General features: G+C 40.4%; 1 protein-coding gene across 4 annotated transcripts in view; it reads right to left on the reverse strand.

Moving 5' to 3' along the window:
• Positions 1-17,070, reverse strand: part of elf1 (E74-like ETS transcription factor 1) — a 263,211-nt gene that overhangs the window by 110,318 nt on the left and 135,823 nt on the right. For 2 of the 4 annotated variants that reach the window (XM_048605142.1, XM_048605137.1), the window contains exon 2: positions 4,659-4,720. The gene's annotated coding sequence lies outside the window, so the exon portion shown is untranslated. Of the gene's footprint in view, positions 1-4,658; positions 4,721-12,428; positions 12,509-17,070 lie in introns of those variants that run through there. The other 2 variants (XM_048605139.1, XM_048605140.1) reach the window with 2 other exon arrangements.

Below are 17,070 nucleotides of genomic sequence, written 5' to 3' on the forward strand. Positions count from 1 at the left end.
AACATAGAGGCAATATAAAATAAGCAGTTGAGAAACAGGAGAAGTTGAGAAATTAAAGTTTAACTACAGAAAATGGAATTGATGCAATTATAGCATGGTCAAAGCCAATCACTCTTGGAGGCTTGTTGCCTTAAGGAGGTTAACAGCTAGGAGTGTTAGATCATAGCAGAGCAGGTAAGCTTAATTTAGCTGGGAACAAAACATTTGTAATCCTTGCAAGAAATGCATTCAGACAGTATTTGTGTTTTGGGAATTGGAACTAAACAACAGTGAATCTTGAAAGTTTGCAAAAGAAATTACTTCTTCAGATCAGTGAAGAAATTGCAAATGAAGGGTAACTAATTTAAAGATCAGTTTGAAGACAGCCTTCAGCACATTACATGGGTGGAGCTGAAGGTTCTCTGGTTTCAATCTATCTGCACGTCTCTTTGCTGATGGAGTTAGCTAAAATTTGGACGTGATGTGGTTTGCAGATCAAAGAGAAAGAAGATATCCAAACCCGACTTGTGTATACACTGCATATGTTGCACTTTCATTCTGTCTGCTTCCAGCACACTGAAAGTGCTTCACACTGTGAAGCTGACTGACAATCCTAGATTATCAGCATAATTCCTAGCATATTCAGGATTATTTGGTGGTTGACGCCCACATGCAGAATCATGTCTAACTTTGGATACTGTGTTGTGAGATTTGCAAGTGTGGCTGTTTGGTCAATAACAGGATATTGCTAGCAAGCGAAAAAGAAATGTTCTGCCTATCAAATGAGTAATTTGGTGTCTGATTTTCAGTGATGTTAGGTACACATGGGTCATACATCACAACGACTGGTAGATCATACCAAGCAGCATATCCATTTGCCTGTTTGCAACAAGCAAAGGTCATGACTGTTTCAGTCCCACACTCGCAAAACTCACATAGCATCCAACAATAGATTTTCATTCAGAGATTGGACAACGTTTGCTAAATAATCTCGGGATTGTGTGAAGGATTACATTGTCAATGAATTTACGATTATCAGTCAGGGTCATAGTAATGGAGCATTTGTGTGTATTGGGAGCTACATATTAATACACAGAGCCCTATTCATTGCAGCCAGAAAGAACATGTACACACACTGCACCTGTTACAACTCAACAAAAGTGCTAACAGCCATTCTCTGTCTGTTTCTCATGGTAATGCTTCACCAATCAGTGTCAAACTGTCTGATTTAAAATCTAAACAACAGTTGACATTAAACCTCCAGTCAATAGCTAACTGGCACATTCTCCATGACGATACATGTACCAATGACAGCCCACTTGCCAATGAATCAGCACACTCTTCTAATACAGCATAAATCTTATTTGCCCTTTGGAAATTCTTGCGAATGGTCTGAGTGAGTGCAATTCAAAAAGTTTAGTGAAAATGCACTTTTTTTTTCCAAGCAAAACCCAAGCTCTATATTACCAAATGATTGCATCTCATCTTTTGTAGCTGTTTCATAATCAAGAGGTCTCCCTACCATAGCTGAGGCTTTATTAGTGGTAAAGACTAAATCCTTTTAGCTTTCTTTAATTTTGGACTGTGGGCCAAGATGGTAAAAAGGGTGTACTGTTTGAAACCAAGGAAAGTGGGAAAGATGCTGTTGCAGTTTTAAAACAATATGCTGGAACTCATTGTGGGTTGTAGTCACATTGTTGTCTTGTTGAAGCGGCAGGACAACTGTGTGTGTGCGCGCACGCGCGTGAGTGTGCGCGGGCATGCATGCATGTGTGTGTCTGTGTGCACGTGTGTGTGTGCATGTGTATGGGGGGATGCGTGCGTGTGAGAGTGTGCGTGTGTGGGTGGGTGGGTGGTGTGGTCAGGGCAGTGTTGCCCAGAGAAATCGGCTTATTGGATTTCCAATCAGGACCAACGTGTAGATCACACAGCAACATGATTTATTGGCTCCTGAACAGATGGGCAGCCTAGTATGTGAATAATAGAGCAGCAGCAAGCCTTCAGACTCTGAAAATTCAGCATCTCTCCTCGCTTGCAGAGAATTACCAAAAGAATTGGAATGTAGCCAGTTATTCACAGTCATCATTTCCCATAGGCTGCTGCCTCTAAACATTGACCAAGTGACTAAACAATTGGTGTGCTGACACCCTGTCCTTCAGTAAAGAACTAAAATGACTTGGAAAGAAGGAGAACAGAGCGACACAGAAGAAGCAAAATGATAACTCATTAAATCCTGTGGACTAGTGCTATAGGAACACATTCCCCTAATTTCTTTTCCACCACCTACAGAATTTTTTTTGTTGTTTGTCTGTTTCTGTCTACATGTGTGTAAGGCCTTAAGAAAGGGTAGAGTTTAAGGGTTATAAGTTGTCGTTAATATTTTGATCGCCTACGGTTAGAATTGATCTGTTCGTAATAAACATTAAGTTCTTGTCAAGTACAGAAACCTGGTCAATATATTGGATTCAATCTGAATGCGTCAGGCAGGTAAATTGGGGATTTTGATTGATTTCATTAAATATAACAATTTTGTAATGACCCTAGGCAGTGAAACTTGAACGTCAGCGCACTTTCCAAAATAGTTCATCACATTGTTTTGAGACTCATTTTTCACTGAAAATTGTTTAGATTCAATGAAAATGTAATCAACAAGGGAAATCTCACATGCCAGGTTGCAAAATATTTTCTAGGAGCCATTCATGATATCATGTTGGGCATGTTGAGAAATGTAAAGCATCTTGCAAGATACTTAATTCTAATCAATAATGAAGCTTTAACTCAGAAAGACAGATTGCATTCAAACGATAAAGATGTACTTAGTACTGAGAAGGAGGCTAATTAAAATGGATTGAAGAAATCCAGAAACCCATAACATCTGAATCACTGATGATTAAGCGTATTGCAATTAAGCACAAGAACAGACTTAAAATAATTTCAAGTTAGGACAGAACTGCTCAATCCCTTCCAAGTTGTCACAGATTTAAAATCTACACAGGAATAACAACAGCATACATTTTTATGGCACCATAAACATCAATAAATTTCACATAATGCCTTACAGACACGAAAACAACTGAGCATGTAGTTGTCTGGTAGGATCACGACTAGATAGGTAACTGGATTCCGAATCGGAGCAGTAGATCTTGTCAAGGCTTTGTATGAAGGGAAGAAGTGGAGAAAGGTGTGGGTTTAGAGATAGAGTTCAGAATACGACGGGGAGTGGGTGGGAAGGTATTAAGATTGCTGAAGGTGAAGCAGATTGGTGTTGGTAAAATGTACAGCATATGGGGGATGAGCATTATCAATTGATCAGCTTTGGCCCACTCTGTAGCCTGGATTTTCCAGTCAATATCATTATTACATGGGAATAATGCTTACATACAAAATTGCTTATTGCCAGAATAAGACTTAAACATTTCAGCCAAAGTCATCAGCACTAAAAACCATTTTCTTGTCCTACCTATCCATAAAACTGATAAATTTCTGTTCAGAGAACTAAGTTATATTATCACACAAGGGTAATGAGTAATCTATTCACAGAAGTATGACTGACACAGAATTACAATCCTTGCATCTTGATCAATACCTGCTCTGGCCTTACAACACACTTGCTGGGAGCTATAATCCATTTGTAATGCAGACCCTGCATTTTAAACAAGACAGCAAAAATCCTCCTGAATGTAACAAATTCACAAAATGGTTTTAGTTGCATACAGCTTTAGACAACAAAGGCACAAAAGGAAATGGGAAATCACCAACTCGCCACTTGGGGTCTGGCTCTCAACACCTCCATATTAGCCAAATTATCACCTATGTGTTGTAACCCGAATGGGCAGGTTCTTACTTTTAGGCAATGCATGGTTTTCCTGAACATTCTTGAATGATCTATAGCCAGAACTGTGCAGCCAGTAAGAGTATCATCTCCGAGTAGCTATACATTTAATAAAAGGCTACTTCGCAAGTTTCTCAGCCCTTTCTCTAAGTGGGAACCTCCACACAATCAGCCCCAATATAACGTTGATCACATTGGAAACAGCCTCATAGTACAGTACCCATTGCGCCTTTTTCCAATTCATTCTACTCCTCTGTTCATTCCCAATAGCCCTGAAATCTTTGCCTTTTCAAGTATTTATTCAATACCCTCTTGAAAGTAACTATTAATTTTCCTCACCTCACCTCACCTCAGAATTTTTTGCCAATTACAGTGAAGCTTCAGATACAAGCCTTCCTATTTGTGGAAACAGCGCTCATTATTTACTCTTAAAAAATCTTTCAGAGTTTTGAAAGGTCCATAAAAATCTTCCCCTAACATTCTCCCCTACAAGGAGAATGATGTGCGATCAGCCTTATGTCCTCACTATTCAAGCACTGTTCAATAAACATGGTTTTCAATGGCAGTGATATATTGGTCTTCATAAAAACCGAACTTGCAAACGGTCTATTAACGCCCAGTTTGCACATGCTCTTTGCAGAAGTCACATTTAATGGTGATGTTCACACAGAACATCTGGCAAACAGTTGCACCATCGTGGAATGCTGTTTATGCTCAGGGCTGATGTTGTAACATAAGGGCCAGGCCACTGTCAACAATATTTCAATACTGTTCATTCACTTTAATGAAAGAAGCTGTTTATTAAATAGAACAAATAGTTAAGCAGAACACAAAACATCCATCTCACCAGAGCACCTTTTCATATGTCTACGAATTCCACTTCTGTTTCCATTTATTAATAAATATCACCTGGAAAATAGAGAAAAGGGTAGAACTTTTAAACTGCAATGTTCACATATGAATGTTTAGTGCATTTGAACTACATTCATCTCCTCTATTTTTACAGAAGCATTAAATATAAAGCCTGGTAGATTGGAGATTAATAGATCTTTGTTAACCAAGGTATTAAGGGATATGACAAGTATGTGGAGTTAGGTCATGGGTCAGCCATGATCTAATCTACTGACAGAACAGGTTCAAGGATCTAAACAGCTCATTCCAGTTCCTACGCTCAGAGGTTCAGCCATTTCAGAATCTTTAACACAGTATCGTGCGGTCTTTTGCAGCTACCCAAGAGGATAGAAGTATCCTGGATTTAATGTCTTGTCTGAACTGTCAACAGTCTGTACCTCTGCAGTATTGCAGTTGCAGCATCAGACTAGATTTTGTACTCCTCCCCGCAGTGTGCCTCAAGACTGCTTTTGTACAGAAGGTGGTCGGAACTAAACAAGAAATGACTTAAAATATTATACTAGCATAAACTGAATCCATAAACGAGCTTTATCACTGGTTTTCAAATTTTGGAGTTTAATCGTGGGTATCCAAACACACAAAAGCTATGAGCGTGGCAGTAATGCCAGGAATTGAGAAACCGGTCTTTCAAAGGATTTGCAGTTTTGCTAGATTTCAGGTTTCCCTACTGTCTGGAATAGGTTTTATATGAATGATTGTTATTTGACGAGTTAAATCGCTGCTATTCCATGAGATTAGTTGACTGCTGATTGACCAGGTATCTGCCTTGCTAATGAAGCTGTACTGATCAACAGTAATTTTACTTTAATTGAAGGAAAATCAAATCATGCAGTCATTTAAAATAAGCGACTTAAATTAACGCAGCAAGGTTTGGGTTTGTAAAAGTTCAAGCTCTTGAATAATTTGAATGAAGCAACCTTAATTAAAAGGAACAGCTTATAAAACTGTAACAAATATTTCTATTCACTACAGTTACTGTGTTTTGAAGGTGGAAAACATTATAAAAGAATAGACCAACTTGGTAAGTCTTATGGCTAAATCATCTGATGATTCCCCTCAGCAGAAATCTCCAAAAAGATAATAGTCAGTTCTTGTCCTTCCTCATACCTTTCCTAATGAAACTTGAAGAGCCTTCAACCCATACCTGATGAAAAGCTTTTACATTCTCCATTCTGGTTAGTTTGATCTGACAGAGGAAAAGAATGCTATTTTTTTGCAATGACTCACCAAATTAATTCTCGCTCTCTAATCAATATGCTATTTGGTGCTTGTCAGCCCAGACGGACTTTGACCTTTCGTGCATCGCTGCTGTAAATTCAGATCAGCTTTACACTGTAAAAGGGTCCTCCCGTTCGAAGTCCAGGATTTGATATTTTTTCTTAATTCAAATATGCTCAGAATCAGCATTCTCACCCTGTCCCCCATGTATGCACGTTTCACATTGAGTTTGCAGCCCCAGTGTGAAGCAAGGACATTTTGAATGACAAGGTGTGTTTAAATACAAGCATTCACGAGTCAGAAAAGTAATTGATAGGAATCATCTATTCCCATTAAGCAGCTGCTCGATTTATGAGCTTATCCCACCTCTCTCATTTCTCTGTATACATTCTCTGTACAAGTCTGCTCAGTTGTAATCATCTGTCACAAAAAATACTACATTAGCACACATTCGAAATAGAGAGGTCAATGAAGTTGTATGTCTCATACAGGCTGTTTTTAAAGAGCTGTTTTTCAAATCCACAACCTTCAGGTACAAGTTCATTTTCTAAAAGATACAATCTCTTAAAAGATACAATCTTTTAGAATGGGTCCAATTCAACAGTAGAGGAGGCTCAGCTTTGTGCCAGCTGACAACATTTGAATAAAAGGAATAAGCAGCTTATAAATCAGAAATTACAGCCTTAATTTTTTTAAGTGTGTAACAGAAAATGATGAATAGCCAAAGCTCAGATGTACAGCATGATGTAAATTCAGCCTCGCACTCAAGGTCTTTGATTGGTTTCAGACTGGAATCAAAGCTCAAAGGGTCAGAAGCTAAAATTAAACAGCCTTCAGGCCCATGATGTAAAGACAGAACACCCTGCAGCTCTACACCTTGTTATCTATTTCAGAACCCCCTTCCCGTCCCCCATTTCTGAAGAAGGGTCTAGGCCCGAAACGTTAGCCTTCCTGCTCCTCTGATGCTGCTTGGCCTGCTGTGTTCATCCAGCTCTACACCTTGTTACCCTGCACTGCCATTGGTGTAAAGTGCCAGTATATCCCAGAGGAAAAAAAATGCAACCTCAGTAATGCATCCCTAAATCCATTCTCCCCACCAAATGGTTTGCCGTGGAGAGGCTGGGGGAGATACAGTCTCCAAAGGAGAGGTTCTTAAACCAAGTGATAGCAGCTACTCTGTACCAGGGATTGTTGAAAAGCCAGTTTTTTTTTGCCGCACAGCACCTTTCCCCACCACACAGCAATGTTTCCGGCCTGACAGGTCAGTGTAGGTCTGGGGGACTGTTGCTCTGTTAGAGATATTGATGGCTCAGTTAGAATTTAAACCAGGTCCCCACCTGCCCTGTCAGGTGGACAGAAATATTCCCAGCATTATTTCAAAAAGGAGCTGGTGTCCTGGCCAACATTTCTCCCTCACCAAACAGTACTGTAAAACAGTGGTCTTTTTCTGGTCATTATCTTGTTGGGTGTTTGCTATGCGCAAATTGACTGCTGCATTTCCTACATTTAAGCAATGCTTGCACTTCATGAAGTGCAAAGAAAAAAAGCACTTCATTGGCTGAAGTGCCATCTGAAATGGCCATGCAAAACCAGTCAGTTCTAGGACAATTAGACATGGGCAACCATTCCTGACCTTACCAATGATGCCCACATGGCACAAAAGGATTTTTTTTTCCAAGTCTGTAACGCCAATAGAACCATACATTGTTACATCTGCAATATCATCTAAAGGTCTCCCCTACCATTTTTCCATTGGTACAATTTGATATCTGTCTGAATGTGGAGGTAGACGAGAATTCTGTAGTTTGTTCAGTGCCTATGCAAAATATTCTACAATCCCGTCACAAAGTGTTTACAAGACTGAAAGGCAGAGCAGGAGTTGTAGCAGACCCTGAGATAAGGAAAGATTTCTTCACTAAAGGGATATGAGTCTTTAGAATTCTCCCTACCATGGTGGCGGGGTGGCAGGGGGGTGGTGGGGGAGCAGTTCTGACTATATTTAAGGCTGGAAGAGGCAAATTTTGGTCTCTCACAGAACCATGGGATGCAAGTAGGAAACTCAAGATGACACTCAAGATCAGCCATGATTATACTGCATGGTGATGAAGGCACCACAACCTGTGTGGTACACTTCTATTTCTTGAGCTCTTGTAAGTTGGGCGAAGGTGTCTGTAAGGTAAACAACCATCGCTACCAATAGCTGAGAAGAGGGAGCTACAGGAGGAGGTGCAATGGGATTACCTATAGATTGACAACAGCAGAAGGGCTGGTGCAGAGGTGGTTACGGTAGACTCCTGGGATCAGCAGTAAAAGCCCAAGACTGGATACCAGTGAAACCATGGAGTGCAAATCCACCGCGTTTCTCTGCAGCTTCACACTTCAGACCTGGCTCAGTACTAGCAGCCTTGACTCTAAGTCAGATATTCTTGTTCCACTTCAGGCATAAAATTCAGGCCTACATTGCCAATGCAAAAGCTGCACCATCGGGGAACTCACTTTTCATATAACACACTAAATCAAGACCTATCTGCCCTTTCAAGCTGAATATGAATAATTTTATGGCACTGTTTCCAAGAAGAGAGCACAAATTACCCCTCATCAGTAATTACCACTTATTATTCCTCAGTTAAAGCACTAAAATAAACAAAACCCGAAAGAACTGCGGATACTGTAAATCAGAGACAAAAATAGAGGTTGCTGGAAAAGCTCAGCAGGTCTGACAACATCTGTGGAGAGAAATCTGAGTTAACATTTCAGATTGAGTGACCCTTAGGTTCTGAGGAAGGGTCACTCAAACCGAAACATTAATTCTGATTTCTCTCCACAGATGCTGTGAGACCTGCTGAGCTTTTCCACTAAAATAAACGTGTAGCTTAACTTGTCATGTCTCCAAACTCACAGTTACACAGTTACAGGCATGTTTATTCCATTACAACAATGGCTATACTTCAAAAGTATTTCATTAGATGTAAAGCATTTTGGGGCATTCTAAGTTTATGAAATTTCACTCTAGAAGCACAATATTTCTGATTTATTTATTTGTGGTCAGAGCACAGTTTCTGAACCAAAGATCTGGCCAGAAGCGGTACATGAACATTATTGGAAGTAAACTGTGATGGTATCTCAAACAAAACAAATTACAAAGAAATTTTGACAATAATAGCACATTTCTATTCTAGCCTGCGTGATGTCCAAGTGATGCGGCTATTGCTTTTAAACATTCAACTGCCTATGTACACAATTGTGCAAGAAATCTCCTTTCCAAAGATGCAATAGTATTTTTAAAAAGTCAATCTCAAGATGTTATCGCTGTTAAGAGCGACATTTATTGCCCATTTCTAGTGGTACATCCTTCGTGAACTGCTTCACTCTGAAGTATACAATATTGCAGCAGTTTAATATAATTTAGTGACTTGCTATGACACCTAAGACAACATCTAAGAGCCAACCATGTTATTGTGGGACTAGACTCATATCTAGGCTAGGTCGGGCAGGAGAGAGAGCTCCCTTCCCTAAACAGGGCAGTAGGGAACCAGATGAACATTTACGTCAGTCCGAGAGCTTCAATGTTATTTTCAATGTTCAATGCTTCAAAATCTATAAAAGTGAATCTAAATTCTCAAAACGTTAGAACGTGATTGAAAGTCAGATCCCTTTGATTATTAGCCCAGTAACATGATGATGACACTGCCATATCTCTTCTGCGAAGTGTTTACGTACAAATAGCATACTTGACAGGACTAGACCTGACTTGACAAGTATGGCTGCAAACATTGCTGAGGCCAGTTTAGCTGTGCAAGAAACTGTGCTGCATTTCTGTTTCAGTCAATTGCTTTACTTTCAAACTAAAGCAGGAAAATACATTCGAGAGTCACAGCTCCACTTGAGGCTGTGCACTTCTTTATTTCCCCCTGTATAATTTAAATTTTCTGATTGGATGCAAAATCAAAGAAGTGGTTTTGCACTTCTCAAAACTGCCAATAAGGAGGCATTTGATGTCGAACATGCAAGTTTACAGCACATCTCACCCACAGGTACAGTAGGATGCGAGAGGATGCAACAATGAGGAAATGAACCAAAATGGACACAGAAACCAAGGGCAGGGATGAAGACTGAGGTTTGGGGGATGTTTGCTGAGACAACAAAGAATGTTCTAGAAGACGGTGACTGCATTCTGCTGCTTAACCTTGAATGAGCTCAGTTACTGCCTTGATCTGACCAAATTCACCAAAAAGGATTGGGAAAAAAAAACGCTCAGTTTATCTAAAACCCTTATTGTTGGAAAGCTTCGCTAACCATGACATCCCTTTTCAGGAAAGTCCCAAAACAAAAAAAAAATGGAGAGAGGAGGCTTTTACTGTCCTATTCTGAGCATGTGGCATTATGCTGGGCATGATGACATGGGTACAAAGACACACAAGTACTCCAACAAAGAAAGAAGGAGGCAGAAGCAAATCTACCAGTGTTAATACATATTTGCTCAGAAATATGAACTGGAAAAATGGGCAGGAGGGAGAAAAAAATAGACACATTTACAAATGTTTTCAACCAGCCTTTGAATGACCCTGAAGAAGACATGGCAGTTCGGTTATGAAGAGAAGCTGGATAAGCTTGGGTTGTTTTCCTTAGAGCAGAGAATGCTAAGGGGCTCCTGATTGAGGTGCTAAAGAGTAGGACTGGTGTGGACAGGGTGGAGAGGAAGCAGCTGGTCCCCTTAGTTGAAGGGTCGGTAATGAGGGAGCATAATTTTAAGGTGAAAGACAGAGTTTGAGATGATTTGAGGAAAGAGTTCTTCACCCAGAGGATGGCGGGGATCTGGAATGCACTGTTTGGAAACTTAGCTGAGGCGGGGAACCTCACAACTTCACAATGAGCCTTTGGAATGTCTAAAATTCAAGTGGATGAACCAAGTGCTGGATTGTGGGATTAGTGCAAATTGGTTTTATTTTTTATTGGTGCAGACTTGGTTGGCCGAAGGGCAATTTCTGTAGTGTATGACTCTGAGTCTCGGATAGAAAACAAAAAAACGTACTCCTGACAAATGGCAGCTTTCTCCCAACACTTTTACCTTGGATTTACAGGTAAAAATGGTTTCCTCTTACATTCATATAATACACTGGGGATAGGTTGGCTGTTTGGCTGGCCTGCAATGCAGAGTGATGCAAACTGTGTGGGTTTAATTCCCACACTCGCTGAGGTTACCATTAAGGATTCTCCTTCTCAATCTCTATCCTTGCCTGAAGCATACTGACCCTCTGGTTATACCACCACTAGTCATCTCTCTCATAACAGAGCAGCCCTATAGTCTGAAAAAACTACAGTGATGTTACCTGTACCTTAGTCTAATAAACTAACAAAAAAATGCATGTTGATATCCCACTGTGTGAGCCTTTAAGATGGAGCTATCCAAGTAGTACACAACTTAAAACTATCTTCATTTTGTACATCAGCATTCAGTCTAGTCAGTCATGAGCTACAGTAACCAGCCAGCTCCTAATGTCCCATTGTTTCAAACCAGGTTCCCAACTGACATGTTAAAATGTTTTAAAAACGGTAATGGTTTAATCTAATTGCTCTGAAATTATTCTGAATTTTCAATATTTGCACTGTCCAATCTCCAACTCTGAACTACAAACAAATCAACAAATCAGTTCCCCAGATCCCCATGAATGCCCACCCCCTGTAATACAACTATTTCCACACCTACCTCCCACCATAACACCCTCAAAGCCATGAGGGAGTACAGCCTTTGTTCAACAAACTCCCCCTGGAAACGCCTCGAATCCAAAACTGAAAGGAGGGCCAATATTTTATATCTGTGTTGGTGCTTTTAACAATTATCACAATTCAAGTCCTTTAAAAAAATGCATTATTTTTGAGATGGAGTAGATGTACATTCCACAGAACCCAATAAAACTATTATTCCCACAGAAAGCAGCATCCCAGCTATTCAAGCCTCACTAGAACAATTAATTCCCAGGACTTGAAGTCTGAACCACAACACAAACCAACAGATGCAACTTGTGGGAAAATGGTTAAATAGAGAAGGTTTGCAACCACCAGCAGATAACATATGTCCCATTGTGCTTGCATTGCTCAAGTTCCATCACCGACTGCACAGGCATTTCAGCAGCAACTTGGCACTCTGAAATGATCACAAACTCATCAAAGTTGGACAGGCAAAAACTGAATCTGCCAACATATGGAGAAGCAAAAGCATCATTGTTGGATCAAGTTTAAAAAAAATCAGAAATGTAGAAAGTTAGGACATTTGCTCATTGCTGTTGCGGGGCTTGCTGTATGCAAATTGAGTGCCACAATTTCAATGTGATAACAGGAATGACACTTCAAAGGTGTTTATTCAGCTAAGTCAGATTACCAACAAGGGAGCTGGTCAAGTTTCAAAGTCAACTATTAGTTCACTATTTTTAAAATACGCAGAAGCCTCATTCAGGGTAGCAATTTTCTTCAATGAAACGTGACATACCTGGTAAAACTCTTGTGATGATGCTGCCTGGATCTGGGAACGTTCTGTTTTTCAGTCAGGTTTGTACCCATGGGAGCAATATGAATAGTTTCTGATGCAATGTGCTCTCTCTGCTCAGTGAGAACTCAGGCAAATAAAATATTCTCCATGTTTTATTATTGAGAAACAAAGTGAAAATACAGAGCCCATAAATGTCAGCAACCACCTCCACTGAAAGACAATAGATAAAAAGGAAGCGAGTCATGACATGGTGATTAGGTGACACTAAATTTGAGTTCTAAATCTTGAAATGATAGAAAATAGCTAACACAGAGGTTTGGGCAAATAAAATAGTTGCAGGATTTATTGGAAAAACACAAGAACAAGAAACAAGAAGAGATTCATTTTGGTCAGAAGGACATCTCGAGATGTTGGAAGAAGTGGGTACCACTCCAAGGGGGTGCAGGAGGAGGGGGATCTGGGTAGATACATACATAGGTAATTGAAAGTAGCAGGACATGTTGAGAGAGCATACAGCATTCTGGCTTTTATTAATAGAAGTATAGAATAGAACAGCAAGGAGACAATGCTAAGCTGAATAAAACATTGGTTCAGTCTCAACTAGAGCATTTTGTCCTGGGGCAACACTTTAACAAAGGTGTGGTGGTATTGGAGAGAGCACAGGGGAAAAAAAAGTTATGAAAAAGGTTCCAAGGTTGAGGAATTTGTTACGAAGATAGATTAGAGAAGTTCAGAGCATTTTCCTTGGAGAATAGATGACTGACAGGGGCTGTAACAGAGGTATTCAAAACCGTGAGGGGTCTGGACAGAGTAGATGGGGAGAAACTGTTTCCACTCAAAAATATCGAGAATGAGAATGTACAGGAGAAATGTGTATGTTTATGGAGAGAGAGTAGGGAGCATGGCACGACCTAAATTGCTCAGAGAGCTGGTGCCAAAGGACTTACAGATTCTTAATAGACATTCCTCAGTTTCAAGGAAAGAATGAGTTAGAGTAAGTTGGAGTAAGACCCTTGAGTCAACACAGGAAGGCTGTACGGAGCAGGAAAGGCAGATAGGATGACAGAGTCAGAGAAGAGACATTGAGAAGAATGTTGATTGCAGTAATAACAATAGGGCAGAAACACAAGGCAGGAAGTCCTGGAAAAAAAGTTTGGCAAGATATGTGAGAAGAATTGTAACCGGCCCAGAAGTATTAGTTGAGTTCTGGAAGACACGTCTGGATATGGCAGCAGTATGCATATTTTTGGCTGAGTTATAAAAAGAGAGGAGCTCTTAAGTGGAAAAGAAAGAGGAAACTGCTTTTTTTTAAAACCCTTTGTACCAGAGGAAATGTGCAAGCATTCTACTGGAGGCTATTCGTATTCAGGCCAACATTGTTGGCTTGAAAAAAAAGGCCATTGGTTTCAGCTTTCAGTTTGCCTTGTATGGGATAGAAGAAACAACTTTGAAGAAGTAAAAGAAACCATAATTTCATTGTCCCACACAGCAGGGTGTAGACAAGACTGAGGTGTAATGATTCAGCGACTGCATTGTGAGAATCCTAGGTGTTGTGCCATCTCAAGTCAGTTGTTGAATGTGGAGCGAAATCATTCACGAGAAAGTGGATGGGTTTACATGATGGAATAAAGGATGCCACTGATGTAAAGAAGGAGCAGTGTGACAGAAAGGACAAAACCTTAAAGAACAGAGACTTAAACTTTTCAAGAAGACAGAACTGGAAGTAATACCACCCACCCGAGCAAACCGAGGCATATAAATAACAAGGGGGACAGAACACCGACGCTTCACCGGAGGCGCACTGACGATGTTACCTAGCACGGTGATGAAATGTCTGCAACCAAACCCACCAGCTCGGCAAGCAAGTCTACAACCTCGTACAGAGAGTTAATTGAAAAAGATTCAATTATTAATCACTGTGAGATGGTGAAAAGAATCAGGCACCCATCTCAGACTAGATGTGGCGACAAAGTCTGCTTCAATCACGGAGTAAAAGTCACTCTAATGCTACTTTTCAGGTTACATGTTTATGTAGCTATTTTATTTAACCTGTTCAGACATGTTATAACACACCTCCAGAGCAAATGGGACTTGAACCTGGACCTTCTGGCTCAGAGACAGGGATGTTACCACTGTGCCAATAGACCCTACTGCACACTTATGTAGATATTTTCTAACCAACCTGTTCAGACAAACTACGACACCTCTGGCGCAGGTGGGACTGAACTCAGGCCTGTTAGTCCAGAGGTTGGGATACTACCACTGCACCACAAGTACCCTCTGCACATTCATGCGTAAAACAGGCAAAATTATTAACACACATGGTGGGTCAAACAGTAGAATCAGTTTATCAGGCAATAAGGGCACACACAGACTGTGAAGACACCAACTTTGACTGCTGGTCCACACAGAGTTCACTCAAATTAGTGGAGGGCGACACAATTGGTGTAAATAAAAACCAAAAGAAAAGAACTGTGGATGCTGTAAATCAGAATTTAGACCAATCACAGTTGGTGTAAATCTCTGCAGATTCTTGAGGGAAGGGAAGGTGTGGACCCATGTATTCTGATTGGCAGGTTCAAATTGTGCTGATTACTGCTTCCCACACCATTAGTAACAATTAGAAGGCAAAAAAAAGTCATTAAATATAACTTTTATTTTAAATGCTAATACTTTCTGGAGCACTGATAGCAGAGTGGGGTCATTCGTATTTAGACAGTAGCAATTCTTCCAGCAGAATGCAAATGGGCATTTGATATCGTAAAGTATGCAGCCTCAGTATCACTATAAATTTGTTTTTGTACACCACTGAATCAGACATTAAGAATCTCGGTCCATCTGTAGCACACATCTATTGTTGTTTAAATTACTATTTGAGTCAACGTCACACTGAATGATCAGGTAATAACGTAAGGATTTTAAGACACTCACTAAACACAGACATTTAAGCAAAAACCTATCATTTGGATGTTCTCTCAAATGTATTCGCAATTTACACATGCCCAGAGGGCCTGGAGGACTGCTGTAAATACTGTATTATTAATAAGGACACTTGGAAGTAGTCCCCCATATTCTGCTGTCATAAAGATGGTACTGTGTTACTATAGGCAGTCATCTTACATATTTGTAGATCAGGGATCACTTCTGCTTATTGCCTTGCTGATGGCATAATTCAGGATTTCACTCAGTAGCGAAATCGTTGTTGCCAATGTCAATGCACAAATGCTTGACACCATCATGCTACATTTTCCTGGAGACATTAATAGGGAGCTGGGGAGGTTCATGGCCAGGCAAGTAAAGAAGAGAGACGCCTAAGTTCAGGTCCCACTTTGGAGATAAGTAGGTTCTTCTCACTTCTTCGCCATGGATGCACCCAGCCACTTGTGCAGGCAGGCCAATGTGTATTACAGGCCTGGCTAAGTGAGGAAGGTTAGCAACAGGAAGGACATGTAAAACCACCAGTCACATCTCAATAAGAAAGCAGTGATTGATACGAGGGGTGATCAGCCTGACATTGTAGTTACCCTGTGTAACACATTAAAAAATGAAAGACAAGGAAAGCATTTTAGATGTTAATCAAATTTACTGGTAACACCATTGCTAAAATTGATACCATAGGAGCATTCAAATTGTTATCAGTCAATAATCTAACCTGATTAGCACCACAAGTACACCACTATTCCAAATTTACCGGAAACAGGAAGACAATGGAAATAACATACACTGCTGGAAGTGCAAGAAAATATGTTCAAAGATTGAACGTAAGGGTCATGACATCCCCTTCATTGCAAATCTTAGTTTCTCTCCAAAACATACTTGGCATCTGAGCACAGACCAGATGTTTATCTTGTGGGTCAGAGTACCACAAGAACACAGGGTTGAGTCTCCATTCTGGTTGATGTAGATTTAGGGCCTACCTCTTCATGCTACCTATAGTTCAACAATCAATCACTGTGCTATGGTTCGGCAGATCGTCGGCAGAAACTGAATCATGGTGGAGAAGTCAAGAATAAGAAATATCCGCTCAATCTCTAAACATCCAAGGCAAACAGACAGATAACAAGACGTTGACTCTGCCGTAAATCAAACGCTATCTCTAGTAGAGAGGCAAAAGATGAAATCCCTATTGTCTTTTGGCTATGCAAGGTGCCGTGCAGATATTAAGCCATAGAACAGCAAATTCAGTTAGCTGAGAAGTGAAGCTACCAATGGCAGGGTGGCATTAAAACAGAACAATGTCACCATCAGGCTGTCAGAGAAAACACTGAGATAACAGCCGTTGGATTTGACTTGCAACTTGCAAGACAACTTTTGTCACCCTGCAGGCTCTCCTCTTGAGCAGTTTAAGTAATTTCATGTGCCACTCCACCTTTGATGATCATTGTCTCTTTTTTCGAACGCTGTCTATTTTCAGAGTTAAAGAAAATTAAAACCGAAAGAACTGCGGATGCTGTAAATCAGGAACAAAAACAGAAGTTGCTGGAAAAGCTCAGCAGGTCTGGCAGCATCCGTGAAGAAAAAAATCAGAGTTAACGTTTCACGTCCAGTGGCTCTTCCTCAGAACTGTTCCGAGGAAGGGTCACTGGACCTGAAAGGTTAACTCTGATTTTTTTCTTCACAGATGCTGCCAGACCTGCTGAGC

Source organism: Rhincodon typus, chromosome 14 (genome assembly GCF_021869965.1).
Source record: "Rhincodon typus isolate 14 chromosome 14, sRhiTyp1.1, whole genome shotgun sequence".
Classification (NCBI taxonomy): domain Eukaryota; kingdom Metazoa; phylum Chordata; class Chondrichthyes; order Orectolobiformes; family Rhincodontidae; genus Rhincodon; species Rhincodon typus.